Genomic DNA, 15,117 nt, shown 5'->3' on the forward strand with positions numbered 1-15,117 from the left:
AATTGCTTCAGATTTTAAAGTGTATTTTAAAAGTTTCATATCACTTATATGTCAGTGAAAATGACAGTTGATTTGTATTTCAAAATGGAATAGACTTTTAAAAGATATGAGCATGATAGGTATTTAATTAAATAAAAAGATGTAGGCATCATTTAAAATGAGTACCTCTCTTGCTTATTATTTATAAAATCTCAAGACTCATTCCAGAGTTGTGTTCATATATAACACAACCTCATACTCTCACAATCACATAAGACTATTTTATTTAATCTAACTCTATGCATATTGTTTATACTAACTTTGGATATAACTGGATCAAATTAGTTTCACTAAACTGGTCAATTCTAAATTCTTTTTTCATATCCTTTGCATTTTTCTAGTGAATATAGAACTCTTTCTGGCTCAGCTAAAACACAATCTACAATTATTATTTTTTCACATCATCAATCTTGCCCAGGGGTATATTTGCATCACTATAGCTCACGTTTTGTATCAAATTCACTCTTTTGCAACAGTTTCATAGCAAAATTATGCATTCATCTGTACTTTTCTAAAGTATAACAATAAAATATCTTAGATTAATTTTATGAATATGTAAAATATTTATCTACATATCTACTTTTTTTTCAGTTTTAGCCATTATAAATACAGTGGTTGTGAATATTTGTATAAAGCATTTTGGAAATAATTTCTCTTGTTTATAGTACTTAGCCCTCAGGAGTGAAAGGGGTGAAACTTAGGAGATGCAAATGTGCAACGTTATTTCCAGCTGGTAAACAGTTTTCTAAAGACGTTATACCATTGTATACTTCTACAACTAATGTCTGAGAATTCCAGCTTCTCATTTTATCCAGCACTAGAAATTTTAACCATTTTGGAACATGCACAGTGAACTCTTCCCAGCTGTAATTTTTATGTTCCTAGTAAGTAGGGACATTTACATGTCCCTAATATACAGCTGTGCTGTGATCTGAATGTATATCCTTCAAATTTCAGATGTCAAAACTCAGCGGCCAAGGTGATGATATTAAGAGGTATGGGCTTTAAGAAGTGATTAGGACGTGAGGGCTCCTCTCTTATGAATGGGATTAAGATCCCTATACACCAGGCTTCGTGAAGCATTCAGATTACTTGGGCTTCCACGTTCCACTACACAGCACTATGCCCCTCCAGAGAATGCAGCAACTAGGCATCATCTTAGAAGCAGAGAGACCCTCAGCAGAAAACAAACCTGCTGGCACCTTGACCTTGGACTTCTCAGTTTTCAGAATTGGAAGAAAAAAATCTCTCATTATAAATTACCCATTCTCGGTTAATTTTTTATGGCAATACGAATGGACTGAGACAAACTGGCAAATGCATAGCTGAATTTCTCACATGCCTTTTCCACTGTCTAGCTCTTTTTAAAAATTGGACTACTGATCTCTTTTTTACTGATTTGTAGAATTTTTTATAAGTTCTTGGTACACATCCTAAGTTCCTTAGAGGAGCACAGTTTAGATTTTGATAAAATTTTACCTATTTAAAAAATAACCTGTGGTTTCCCTGTCATAATTTAAAATTCTGGGGCCATTTCAATGTTTGTAACATGCTACTACATTTTTCTCTGTGAGTCTTATGGTTTTAGTTTTTATATTTAGATCTATGTTTCTTCTCCGATTGATGTTTTCCCCTACATTGTAAACAGAGGTTTGTTTTTTTTCCCATATGAATATCATTTTGTTTCTCAACCATATTTTGAAATCATAGTCAATTTCCAATTGTAATGCATGGCACTTTTTTTTGAAAATCAGAGAAAAATGTATGTTTGGGCCTATTTCTAGATTGCCTATTCTGTTTAATTGTCTTGGTGGGTATGACTTTATAATAATTTTAAAATTTTATAGTATACCTTTCCCAGCCTTACTCGTCAATTTAAAAAATACTTCTACTCTTTTAGGCTTCTTGCATTTCTAACTACATTTTAGAATTATCTCATCAAATTTTATGAATAAAAATGTTGGGATTGTATTAGAATAAATAATATTAAGTTTTCCAATCAATGAACGTATCTTTTGACTTCTTTAGGTTCTTAATTCCTATTAACAAAGTTTTGCATAAGTTTTTAAGATTTATTTTTAATGATGTAGCTATTTTTATACAAATTGCCAAAGATTAAGCGTGAGGGAGTGTGAAAGAATAGAACCTCTAGAATCCGCAAAGGTGAGGGCAGGTTGCACACCATCATGGGCTCTTCTCCACCCCAGGAAGACATACGCCTAGAACAAAATAGGGAAAGGCAGTTGTATTAATCAGGGTTCTCTAGAGAGACAGAACTAATAGGATACGTGTATACATGAAAGAGAGTTTATTAAGGATAATTTACTGACATTCTTCTCACTCACCTCCTTGCTCCGCATCTTACAGATGGTCTATCTTGGGAAAAGTCCCATGATAGATCTGGGTATATCCTGGGTAAAGTCTCGGGATAGACCATCTGCAAGTTGAGGAGCAAGGAAGCCAGTGGTGGATCAGTTGGAGTCCCAAAACCTCAAAAGTAGGGAAGCCAACAGTGCAGCCTATAGTCTGTGGCCAAAGGCCCAAGAGCCTCTGGAAAACCACTGGTATAAGATCAAGAGTCCAAAAGCTGAAGAACTTGGAGTCTGACGTTCCAGGGCAGAAGGATCCAGCATGGGAGAAAGATAAAGGACAGAAGACTCAGCAAGTCGGCTTTATTCTAGTGGCTCTGGCAGTTAATTAGATAGTGTCCACCCACAATGAGGGTAGGTCTGCGTCTCGCAGGCTACTCACTCAAATGTTAATCTCCTTTGGCAACACCCTCACAGATACATCCAGAAACAATACTTCGTATCCTTCAATCCAATCAAATTGACACTCAATATTAACCATCACAAGTCCACCTCTTTTCAACTTGAATCCATACACATCTCCTGAAATCATACATGATCTTCAAAGGAAGAAAATACTAAGGTCATAATTACACCTAACATAGTACAGCTATCCTTCGTACAACCAGAAGGACATGAATCCTTAACCTAAATGCTATTACATAAAGTTAACAGCACGTAAATGCTGATACGAAGTCAATAAATTTTATGTCACATGATAGAGAAAAAATAAAGGAAATAAAATGAAATTTTTTTTTCTACAAGTGTATACATGCACAAACATGTTCTTAGCAAAATAAGGAGGAAATACTCATGGCAATTAAAGTCCTTGTTTCTGCAACTGATCACGTGGTAGTAGCTAATAGTAAGGACTACCTTATTCTACTCCGCATTCTGTATTGGCTTTGCCTTCAGCAAGCACCTCAATGGGTTGTGACTTTTTTACCTGGTTGGGTGATCCACACCTTCATTCCCGAAGGGTCTGGGCCATTTGTAGTCATGTGTGGATTGGGTTGTTGTAGTTTCCCACTGACTTTAATCACAGGGCATGGTAATACTAAAAGATTCACTAAGGGATCTGCTGTATTCTGCACATACTCATCCTTACATCCGTTATGGAGTAGTAGACTGATTTCATCTTGATAATCTGGGTCAGTCACCCCAGCCAACTCTGTAACTCCCTTCTTAGCCTGTTGACTTAGAGGTAGAAGGAGCCCAAAGTGCCCAGGTAGTAATCTTAACTTTCAGTTTAATGGAACCATTGTTGTGTCTCCTGGTGGCGGCTAATCCTCCCTCTGGAACTAAGACCTCTAGGCCAGCAGAACATAATGTCACAGGACCAGCAGGACGCTGAAAAACCTCCCTTAGTTTTGCAGACTTGGAGAAATCTCTCAGACTCTGCTGAAATAAAAACACAAATTACTATCCAAAACCTCTCCCTTATAGAAAAAAAAAGTTTAAAACACTTGGAAAAAAAGAGTGGGAAGGAAAAGAAACTGTGTTACTCCATAGCACAAATTAAGATAAATTGTGGTTGAAAATGTTAAAAAGATTTTTAAAAATACCTTTTATCATTTGGAAATGCCAGAAACATTTCTGGATGTAGGATATTATGCCAATATTATTACAATACTTTTACATTTTTGGAAAGGGGCAGGAAATGCTCTTCCAAATAAAATGCAGCAAAGAAATTAGATAGCTTGGGGAGGAAAATACAAATATTATACTGTGAGAAATATTTGGATATTATATATCCGAAACTTGTAACAAGAATATAGAAAATATTGTTAAACTCAACAATAACAAACATAATAGCCCAATTAAAATTAGCAAAAAGTAGACATTTTACAAAGAAGTCATACAAAAGACCATTAAACATATGAAGATTCATAATATCATTTGTCATTAGAGGAATGCAAATTAAAATCACTAGACACCACTCCACATTTACTTGAATGGTTAAAATTAAAAGTAAAATAATAAAAATGCTGATGAAGATGTGGAGCAAATGAACTCTTAAAATATGGCACAGGGAATGCAAAGTGGTACAGTCAATCTGTAAAACGGTTTCACTGTTTCTTAAAGATTTAAATATATACGTATTATGTGACTCAGCAGTCTCACTCTGGGAGTGAGATTTATCCAATAGAGCTCAAACAAACACTGTATTTTTAGGTGTTTTGCATATTATTGCATAATCTCTTCAAACTGGAAACAATTCAAATGCTCTTCATATTGTGGGTAGATAAATTAACTGATACATCTTTACAATGAAATACTGCTTACCAATAAAACTAACAAGACACTGATACAGCAGATCAATATCAAATGCAATATACTAAGCAAAAGTAACCAGGTTAAAATAATCACATTGTAGGGTTTCATTTGCATTCTGTTTTGAAAAAGGACAAAATGATATAGATAGAAAACAGGCCAATATTTGCACAGTCTCATTTTTTGTATTCTGAACTCTGTGGAATATAAATATTTTTGGAAATCCACCTATGAAATAAAAATATATTTTTTAACTTATTTCACCTAATATTCTGAAATTTTAATCCTCTTTATGTTATATTCCTGAATTCCACTTTGTTTTTTGCTTGCTGAAAAACTCTGGGGTTTCCCCTCAGAGATCTTCACCATAGTAGATCTTTTAATTACATAATAATACTATACTTCTTCATGTTTTTCTATCATATTCAGTATTTACACTCAGGTCCCTCAATGCCAAACATGATTACACTTTCTAATCAATTCATAACTATGAATTATCATTAATATTTTAGAGGTTTATGTTTACGGAGACTTTGCTATTTGCAAATCTATCTGATCACCAAAAAGTGAGCTTCATTTTCTCTGCAAAATAATGTAGTTTTATTATGACAACATTACATGGGAAAAAATAATACCTTGTGAAGGTCAAGAGATGTGTCTCACACGACATCGCCAAAGTGTGGCAGAGTGGACATTTAAATATAGGAAAACCTCTGTACCACATTTTTAAACTACCCTGTCATATTGCTTCTAGTAGTATATTTAAGTGGTAGAGAAAAATAACACTTCCAAAAAAATTACAGTGAAATGATTTCAAGTATAGTGACATAATTTGATGATTGATTAAATAAAGAATTTATTTTTTGGTTATGATTGTCTAGAAAGGCTTGCCCTCATAATGTAGTTTTTCGAACAACATTAATGAAAAGCTACAAATCAATGCATTTGAACCATTTATTTGCTGAAGAAACAGGTAATATATGTACTTGTTCACATTTTAACAGACTTGAATATGTGTCTGAAACAAGAGACACCAAAGGAATTTTGAGTGAAACCCATGTATTTTTCCTGTGCTTCTTAAGTAGTACTTCATTATAATTTTGCCATTTAAGTGATAATATCTTAGTAGAACATGTAGCCTTTTTATCTAGAAGGGTGTAAAACAAGTGATTTGAAGACATGTTTGCACACTAGACACAATCATGAAACGTGTCAATATTTGTGAGAGCTCGCACCTGGGGATTGAATAGGTTTGAATTAATTCCATAAATCTGTTTTTGTTAAAAAAAAAAGTATACTTATGTGCATCACTTTTAAGAACTACTCTAATCAGTGTCATATTTTAAATAACAATGGAAATGTAATTAGCTATATATTGAAGTGATTTTCTTAAAGCAAACAAAAATGACCAAAATATAAATTTCTATTAAATTGCTTCATTTGTTCTTTTAAGGAGTGAGAGCCAATGCAAAGTAATTCGGTTTTTGTTCGCAACACTGTTAGTATCTGATAATCAAACTGTAGTTTTAAAAAGCCACATCTCTTTGCTCTTTTATTCTAAACACAGCCCAGGGCAGGCATAGCAGCAAACTAGGCGATTTCTCACTTGTACATAAGTAAGCTTATCTGGCCCTTGCATGCTGGGATTCTCCCTTTATTTATAGACTGACTTAGCTTTTGCCTTTCCCTATAAAATAAAAATACATAGGAAGCTCTCTCCGTATTTTATGCATGGATTCTGCATCAAATCTAGCAAGGGTCAACAACCAGGCCATTCTCATCAGAGGGAGGCCGACATCCTTCGGATGCTCCTGTGTGCTGCACTTGAACAGAGTGGAGCAGAAGCTAATAAAAAAGTTGATCCACTTCGTTAAAATTATGCCCCATAGGCAAATCTTATGCAAAAAATCTTATTCGAAACTTCCAAGAATTTATTGCATATAATCAAATTATGGTAATAATACTGTAAATAAAACATAATAATGGCTTATTTAAAATCATGGCTAAGGTTCCTTGTGTTGTGAATGGTCAATGGTAAAGTATAAACAAAAGAAATATTATTCAAAGTCGGTGGTTTTAAAGTCATATATGAATGGGCCGGGAACAGTGGCTCATGCCTGTAATCCCAGCACTTTGGGAGGCCAAGGAGGGTGGATCACTTGAGATCAGGAGTTTGAGAGCAGACTGGCCAACATGGCGAAACCCTGTTTCTACTAAAAATACAAAAATTAGCTGGGTGTGGTTGTGGGCACCTGTAGTCCCAGCTACTCGGGAGGCTGAGGCAAAAGAATTGTTTGAACTTGGGAGGCAGAAGTTGCAGTGAGCCACGCTTGTGTCATTGCATTCTGCACTCCAGCTGGGGTAGCAGAGTGAAACTCCATCTCAAAAATAAATAAATAAATAAATAAATAAGTCATATATGAATGGATATTAATAAGATTAATAATAATGAGGAAGAAACAAATAAGGCCTCTAGGATCTGGCCCTATTTCTGTGTACCACATGCCTCCAAAGACTGCCTTCACCCATTCAGAACTTTCCAGCCCCATTGGCTTACTTTCATTTCCTCAAATATGAGCACACAAACTTTATTTCACATAATTTTAGGTTTTTATTGTACCTAGATTCGTTTCCTCCCAGATTTAGCCTTACTACACTTGTTATTGATTTAAGTCTTAGATTAAGAGTCCCTTCCTTTAGAGAGAGCTGCCCTGTCCACCTTGGCTAACTCAGCCTTTACCACCTTTGATTCTATATTATTCAGCTATGTTTTTCTTTATGGTTATTATCAACAAATACAATAATCTTATGGAGATTGTCTGTTTCCTTTTCCTTTATGAGACTTAATTATGGTTCTAATCATTGTTGCATCTTTAATAACTGGGAGAGTACTTGGACCCAAGCAAGTGTTGAAGAGTTTTATTAAATTTACCAATTAATAAATGGAAAATTTTACCTCCATTGTGTTACTTGGCATTTCAAACTTTCATACAGAAGAAATATTTTAAAAGTTATTATGGAAATATTCTGTTCACCTATATAATCTACATTTTAATAAATTCTGTTGACTGGGTATGGTGGCTTATACCTGTAATCCCAGAACCGTGGGAGTCGAGGCAGGCAGATTGCTTGAGTCTAGGTGTTCAAGACCAGTCTGCGCAACACAGAGAAACCTCATCTCTACAAAAAATACAAAACTCAGCAAGGCATGGTAGCACACACCTGTAGTCCCAGCTACTTGGGAGGTTGAGGCAGAAAGATTGTTTGAGCCTGGAGGTCAAGCCTGCAGTGAGCCGTGATTATGCCACTACACTCCAGCTTGGATGACAAAGCAAGTCTGTGTCAAAACAAAATAAAACAAAACAAAGGTAAAGTCTGTTAACCTTTTGACTAAAATACTCATTTTAGCAGAAATAAACCTGCTATAAATTCTGCCTGGATCAAATTACAGTCTATTGCAATTTAATATTGTATCATCATTTTATTCAAAAAATATTATTGAGAAAGCCCCTTCTGTCATCTGTAATATAATATTTTCATTAAAGTTATCATTCAGTGAAGAATACAGAAAATATATGTATAAATACAAGACTGAAAAGTTAATTTTCTGATATATTCTGAAATTAAAATATTTCCCACAAATAAAAATATACTTAAATTTTCAGAAAAGTTGTAGGTAAAGATTTAAAAAGAGACACTTAGGAGGTTGGTGACTTAGTTAATGCTTCTATAAGAAAATACCACATATGATAATTTTTAAAGAACAGAAACGTATTTCCCATGGTTCTGGAGGCCGGAAAGTCCAAGATCAATCTGCCGAGAACTTTGTTGTCTGGCATGTGTTTATCTAGCTTCCAGGATGATGCCTTGAACGCTGCTTCCTCCAGAGAGAAGCAACTCTGTGTCCTCACATGATGAACGACAGAAGAGCAAAAGGGCCAAAAGCTGCCTGAAGCCTCTTTTGTTTTTTTCCCTCTGTTTAATTTGTACAAATGTATGAAGTACAGCCTTAAGTTTGTTACATGAATATATAGCATAGTGGTGAAGTCAGGGCTTTTATTGTATCCATCATCCCATTAAGTAATTTCTTATAATTCACCCTCCTCCCACCCTTTTACCCTTCCAAGTGTCCATTGTCTATTATTCCACACTCTACACCCAGTTTTATACATTATTTATCTTCCACTTATAAGCGAGAAGATATGGTATTTACTTTCCTGTTTCTGAGTTGTTTCACTTAAAATAATTGCCTCCAGTTCCATCCATGTTGGAGCAAAAGACATGCCTTCATTTTTTATGGCTAAATAGCACATCATTGTGTATATGTACCCTATTTTCTTGATCCAGTTTTATTTACTGCAACACTAGTCACAATAGCAAATAGATGCAACCAACCTAAGTGTCCATGAAGACTCTTTTGTAAAGGCCTTAATCAAATGCAAGAGGGGAGAAGTCCTCATGACATATCACTTCTTAAAGCCCTCAGCTCTTCATACCATCACAGTGGTCATTAAGATTCAACACCTGAATTTTGGCGGGGACACATTCAAACCATGGCACGTGGCAGGTGGTGAAACTACTTTGTATGATACCATGTCTGTAAATACATGACATTGCAATTGCCAAAACCCATTGAACTTTAACATATCAGTAATGAAACTTAATGTATCCAATTAAAAATAAGTTTAGAAACTGACAGGAATCCTGATATGAAATGCAGAATGTAACAAAAATCTAACTATATAACAAAGCTATAAAACGACCTCACTGAAAAGGATGGCAGAAAGATGCCAACCTAAGAAACTTTGGACGTGAATTGTGTCTGTAAAAACCAATGAGGACATAAACTGTGCGTAAGAAATGTACATAAGTGGATTAAGTATATCTTATAGGGAAGGGGTTAACAGTGTTGATACCGCTGTACATGTATACTGAAATGAAATTAAGTAAATAGATGACAGATATCCCACTTTCAATAATAGATATAACAAAGACAGAAGAATAATAAGAAAACAGGACACTAACAACACTATAGACAGATCGAGGGATACTAAGAGGCATATAGACAACATTTCACCCACCACAGCAGAAAGTATAGGAAACACTCTCCATGACAGATCATGTGTTAGGTCGTAATACAAGTTTTAACACATTTGAGGAAATTAAAATGATATGAAATATATTTTCTGACCACCAAATGCAATAAACTAGGCATCAATGCCAGGAAAAAAAAGCACCTAGAATAGAAAATTCACAAATATATGAAAATAAAGCAATACACTCTTGAACAACCAATGGGTCAAAAAAGAAATCAAAAGGGAAATTAGAAAGTATCTTCAGACAAGCTAAAACCGAAATACAACATACCAAATGTATGGATGTACCAAAAGCAGTACTGAGGGAAATGTAAATATAAATTGTAATATAAATGTAATATAATGTAACTATAAATGTAAATATAATTGTAATATAAATATAAATTGCCCAAATTACAAAAGAATAAATATCTCAACTGAAAAGAAAATCTAATATTATAACTCAAGGAATTAGAAAAAGAAGACAAAACTAAGCTCAAAATTAGCCAAACAAGGGAAATAATAGAGAAATACATGAGATTGAAAAACACTAGGAAAAAATGATGTTTTAAAAAAATAAACCAAATAGACAAATATTTAGCTAGCCTTAATAATACAAAAAAGAAGACTAAAATAAATAAAATCATAAATGAAAGAGGAGACATTACAATTTATGCCACACAAATTAAGGTAACGTAAGAGACTATTATGAACAATTATATGCTGACAAGCTGGATAACTGAGAAAAAAATAAATAAATTTCTACAAACATACAACCTACCAGGACTGAATCATGAGGAAATAGAATGTCTAAGCAAACTTATAATTAGCATAAAGATCAGTAATCAAAACCTCCTAAAGGAGGTAAGCCTGGGGTCAGATGACCTCCCTGGTGAATTTTAGCAAACATTTAAAGAATTAACACCAATTATTTCAACATCTTCCAGAAAACTGAAAAGGAGGGAATATTTCCAAACTCACTTTATAAGGCCAGCATTACTCTGATACCAAAGATTGACACTACAACAACAGAAAACCACAGGCCAGTATTCCTGATGAACATAGATGCAAAAATATTCAACAAAACACTAACTAACCAGATTGAAAACCACACTAAAAGAATCACGTATCAGGTGGGCTAACAAAACAGATAAGGCCTTAGCTGTCTATCTTTCTGTCAGTTTGGGTTTATTTCCTTTTTTTCCTATGTTTTGTCCTGTTATCTGTTCATTACCTCTTTTAATATATTCACCTCAATATTCAAGTGCCAAAAAAATCACAAATGTTTGTAAGTCACTTGTTACACCTAGGATCATTTAATTATTCCAAATGGCCTACAATATGAAGTCTGTGTTCCTCAGCATCATATTCCACAGTTTTTCAGATCAGATCTCAGATTTCTGTTTAATCTTAGATGCATCTCACCTTATGTCCCTCACAAGCTCAGGAATAGCAAATGTGTTCATTTATTGATGTGCTATAGTCTTTCCTACAAGTCATGAACTTGGAAATACTGTTGTCTTAATGATTTTAACTCTGCTATCTAGATACATGTGATACATATTATGCTTTCTCTCGCTAATCTAACTTTATTGCAGGGATCATTGCATTGTTATTCTTCATTTTTTAAACATCTTTGAACAAAGTTATGAACACCTTTTGGAGAAAGACAAAGTTTTTCACTTTCTGGGACATAAAAATACTCAATAAGTATACATCTAATTAAATTCCATTTAATTCGCGTGTGCAGTTTGTTTCTCTCCACTTACATTACATAAAAAAACTCAAAACTTTATGGTATTTTTAATTTGATTCTTTTTCTGTTTTAACATAGTTTGGCATATTTTTGAAAAATATTTATGCATCTCAAATAACTTAACTATTTTTAGTTTAGGTCATTATTTATTTATTTATTTTGATTTTGACTATATTGAATTTTACTGTCCTTTCAAATTCAAGTTGTTTGTAAATTTTGCTTTCCAGAGTGCCTTTAAATTACTTTTAAACAAATTTAATGAATTTATTTATTTATTTATTTATTTATTTATTTTGAGACGGAGTCTCCCTTTTGTCACCTAGGCTGGAGTGCAGTGGTGTGATCTCGGCTCACTGCAACTTCTGCCTCTCGAGTTCAAGAGATTCTCCTGCCTAAACCTTTGGAGTAGCTGGGATTACAGGCATGTGCCACTATGCCCTGCTAATTTTTGTATTTTTAGTACAGGCAGGGTTTCACTATGTTGGCCAGGCTGGTCTCGAACTCCTGACCTCAGGTGATCCACCTGAGTTGGCCTCCGAAAATGCTGGGATTACAGGAGTGAGCCACCCAAATTTATGATTTTTATATAATTGAGATAATTTATTCTTTGAGAGACTTAAATATTGTCATAGTACATGTCTTTTATAAAAAAAGTCTGTGACAATATGAACATGCTCTAGATATTTGTTAATTATTATAATATCTAAATCATATGGTTACTCCTTTTTTAGAACTCTCATTTTATCAACTAAATGGTTCTGCTTGATCATAATTGCAGGTGTTTTTCACCCACAATCTTAAGCATTTTAAGAACTACTCAACACAAAGGAGAATAATAATGATTTACCTTAATTTTAATTTGGTAGTTATACTCTTCATATTTTTTATTCAACTTTTCCATTTCCACTATATAAATTCAGCTGAATTTTAAATAGATTGTTAGAAATAATTTGACTACTTCCAGCCAACAAAAATGTGAATTTTAATCTCATTGGGTAGTTAAAGGAACTATTTGTACATCCAATTAATGTTATTTTTATAGCTTGAGACCAGCTGTCCACTGACAAATCAATAACATAGAAAATTTAAGTAATTACTTAGATATTTTAGGGAAAATAAAATGCTTCAGCCACAATGACAAACATTTTGTGTAAATTGTCTTTTTTTTTCCTTTTTCATGGAGATACGGATACTTGTTTTTCAGAACACATTCTGAACACTTTTGTTGTCTTGTTAGTCCAGTAAAATAAATTTCCTTTTTTTGTACTTTTTGACTCATAATAAAAGTATTTATATTAATATAGAGAGCCCATTAGATAAGGGCATGGATGTTGAAACTTATTTAGCAATTTAGATTCAACTATAAAACAAATACTAAAACACAATACAGCAAATTGGAATGCAAAATGTTACAGCCACATTGGAAGATAGTTTGCCATCTTCCTTGCAAAACTAATAATTACCGTACCACCCAGCAATTGCACCCTTTGGTATTTACCCAAAGAAGTTGAAAGCTTATGTCCACACAAAAATCTGCACATGAATGTTTTAGCAACTTTATTCATGAATCCCAAAACATGGAAGGATCCAACATGTCCTCAAGTAGATGAATGGATAAACTGTGGTATATCCTTCTGGACAATGACATGTTATTTAGGACTAAAAACAAATGAGCTATCAAGCCTTGAAAAGACATGGAGGAAATTTAGCTGTATGTTATTTAGCGGAAGAAGTCAATCTGAAAAGACCATATAATGTATGATTCCAATCATTTGACGTTCAAGAAAAGGAAAAACTATGGAGACAGTAAAAAGGGCGGTGGCTGCCAGGGCTTGGGAAGGGAGGAATGAATAGGTGAGGCACAGAGGATTTTTAGGGCAGAAACACTACTCTGTATGATACTAAAATATGGATGCATGCCATTACGCATTCGTCAAAACCCATAGAATGTACACCAAGAATAACCCCTAATGTAAACTATAGGCTTTGAGTGATAATAATATGTCAGTTCAGGCTCACTAATTGTAAGGAGTATAGCACTCTGGTGGGGGATGCTGAAAACTGGGGAGGCTGGGGAAGCAGAAGACACATGGGAAAGCTCTGTCCTTTCTACTAAATTTTTCTAAAGAATGTCTCTGTACTCTTCACTCAATTTGGCCGTGAATCTAAAATGCTCTAAAAAATATAGTCTTAAAAATACATGATGTGCACATCTAGCACCCAAAATATCTCCTCCATGTCTTACCCACACTGTGTAAATATCATTGTCCTACTTACTGTATCAGTCCTACTTTAAAAAAATCTTTAAGCCTTTGGAATATTCTGGTATGTCTTGGAAAGGTGTATGTTTATTATCTGACATTCAAGTAATTTACTGAGAAATAAATGCCTATGAAAATGCAACTGAGGAGGAATGAGGTAAAAGGATAGCAAAATAATTTTGCCCCACTGTCGCATATTATATTAAATATCAATTAAAATAACTTTTTAATTTATCATTCACAATATGATTATATATGGGTATATAATTTTATAAGAACACTAAAACATTAAGTATTATGTTCGTACTAAATGCAAGGTTTCCTGATAATATATGCATTTTATAATAGACAATGGCTTAAAATATTATGTTCTGAAAAACTATATGATCATTTCGTCTATAAAACTTAAGCATTGCAGAATAAAAGAAAATGTAAAAACTTCACAGAAGTAAGCTTTTCAAAATAACCATCATTTATATTTGCTAAAATTATTCACATATATATCTATTTATAAAAAATACAATTAGAAATGTAATTTTTATCAAAAATCACGTTACCATCTATTCATAATCATCTTTCTGAGCCCTTTATTATCTTTCAGTTTTACTATCTCTCTCTCTTAATTGATACAGCTTCAAAGAGATTCTTCAGATTTGTTGGGAAATCTCCCTTCCTTTTTTCATCTCAGGAATATATTGGCCGTTTTTTATTCTTTGCTTATATTTTTTGAAATTTTACCATAAAAATTTATTTTTTATTTAATCTATCACTTAATATTGATATCTGCATAATACCGTGCATTTAAATAAAATGTTTTTTATTAATTTCAGGTTTTTTTTCCTTTGAAAGAGAGGGCAATTTAGGGTGTCTAGTCTGACATATTATATTTCCAGGTACGGAAGCTTGCGTTCATTCATTGTTTCCACCCCTCCCCATGTCATATTAATTTCGATATCTCTATACATTTTTTTAAATCCTAAGGCATCACTCTTTTTTCCAATAATTTACCCACATATGATAGAACTACAAGTCAATATTGTATCAGAATTTAATCAACCATAGCTGTTGATGAAATGGAACAATATTAATATATATTTAATAAATAGCTCCTGAATAACTATTGAAAGAAACAATGATCACATAATGGGATAGGACTTTGAGACATTTTACACAGACTGATGTCTCAAATATATTGCTGTTATCATTTATATGCTGTGTGATTTCTTTTTGTATATAATCTTTAATTGAAATTCTGCAAAATATTTGTATTTTTGAAAATATCAGTTGAAATTTCAATGACATTTCTTTTATAATAGAATGTATTATTTTCTGAAAAATCATTTATGTTCAGCAGTACGTTTTCA

At 33.4% G+C, this 15,117-nt stretch overlaps 1 long non-coding RNA gene across 1 annotated transcript in view; it reads right to left on the reverse strand.

Moving 5' to 3' along the window:
• The window catches only part of LOC129019054 (uncharacterized), a 41,086-nt gene that overhangs the window by 13,097 nt on the left and 12,872 nt on the right, over window positions 1–15,117 (reverse strand). Inside the window, exon 2 of the long non-coding RNA XR_008495492.2 lies at window positions 7,884–7,998. This is a non-coding gene — a long non-coding RNA (uncharacterized LOC129019054). The remainder of the gene's footprint in view (window positions 1–7,883; window positions 7,999–15,117) is intronic.

This window comes from Pongo pygmaeus, chromosome 17 (assembly GCF_028885625.2).
Source record: "Pongo pygmaeus isolate AG05252 chromosome 17, NHGRI_mPonPyg2-v2.0_pri, whole genome shotgun sequence".
NCBI classification, from domain to species: Eukaryota; Metazoa; Chordata; class Mammalia; order Primates; family Hominidae; genus Pongo; species Pongo pygmaeus.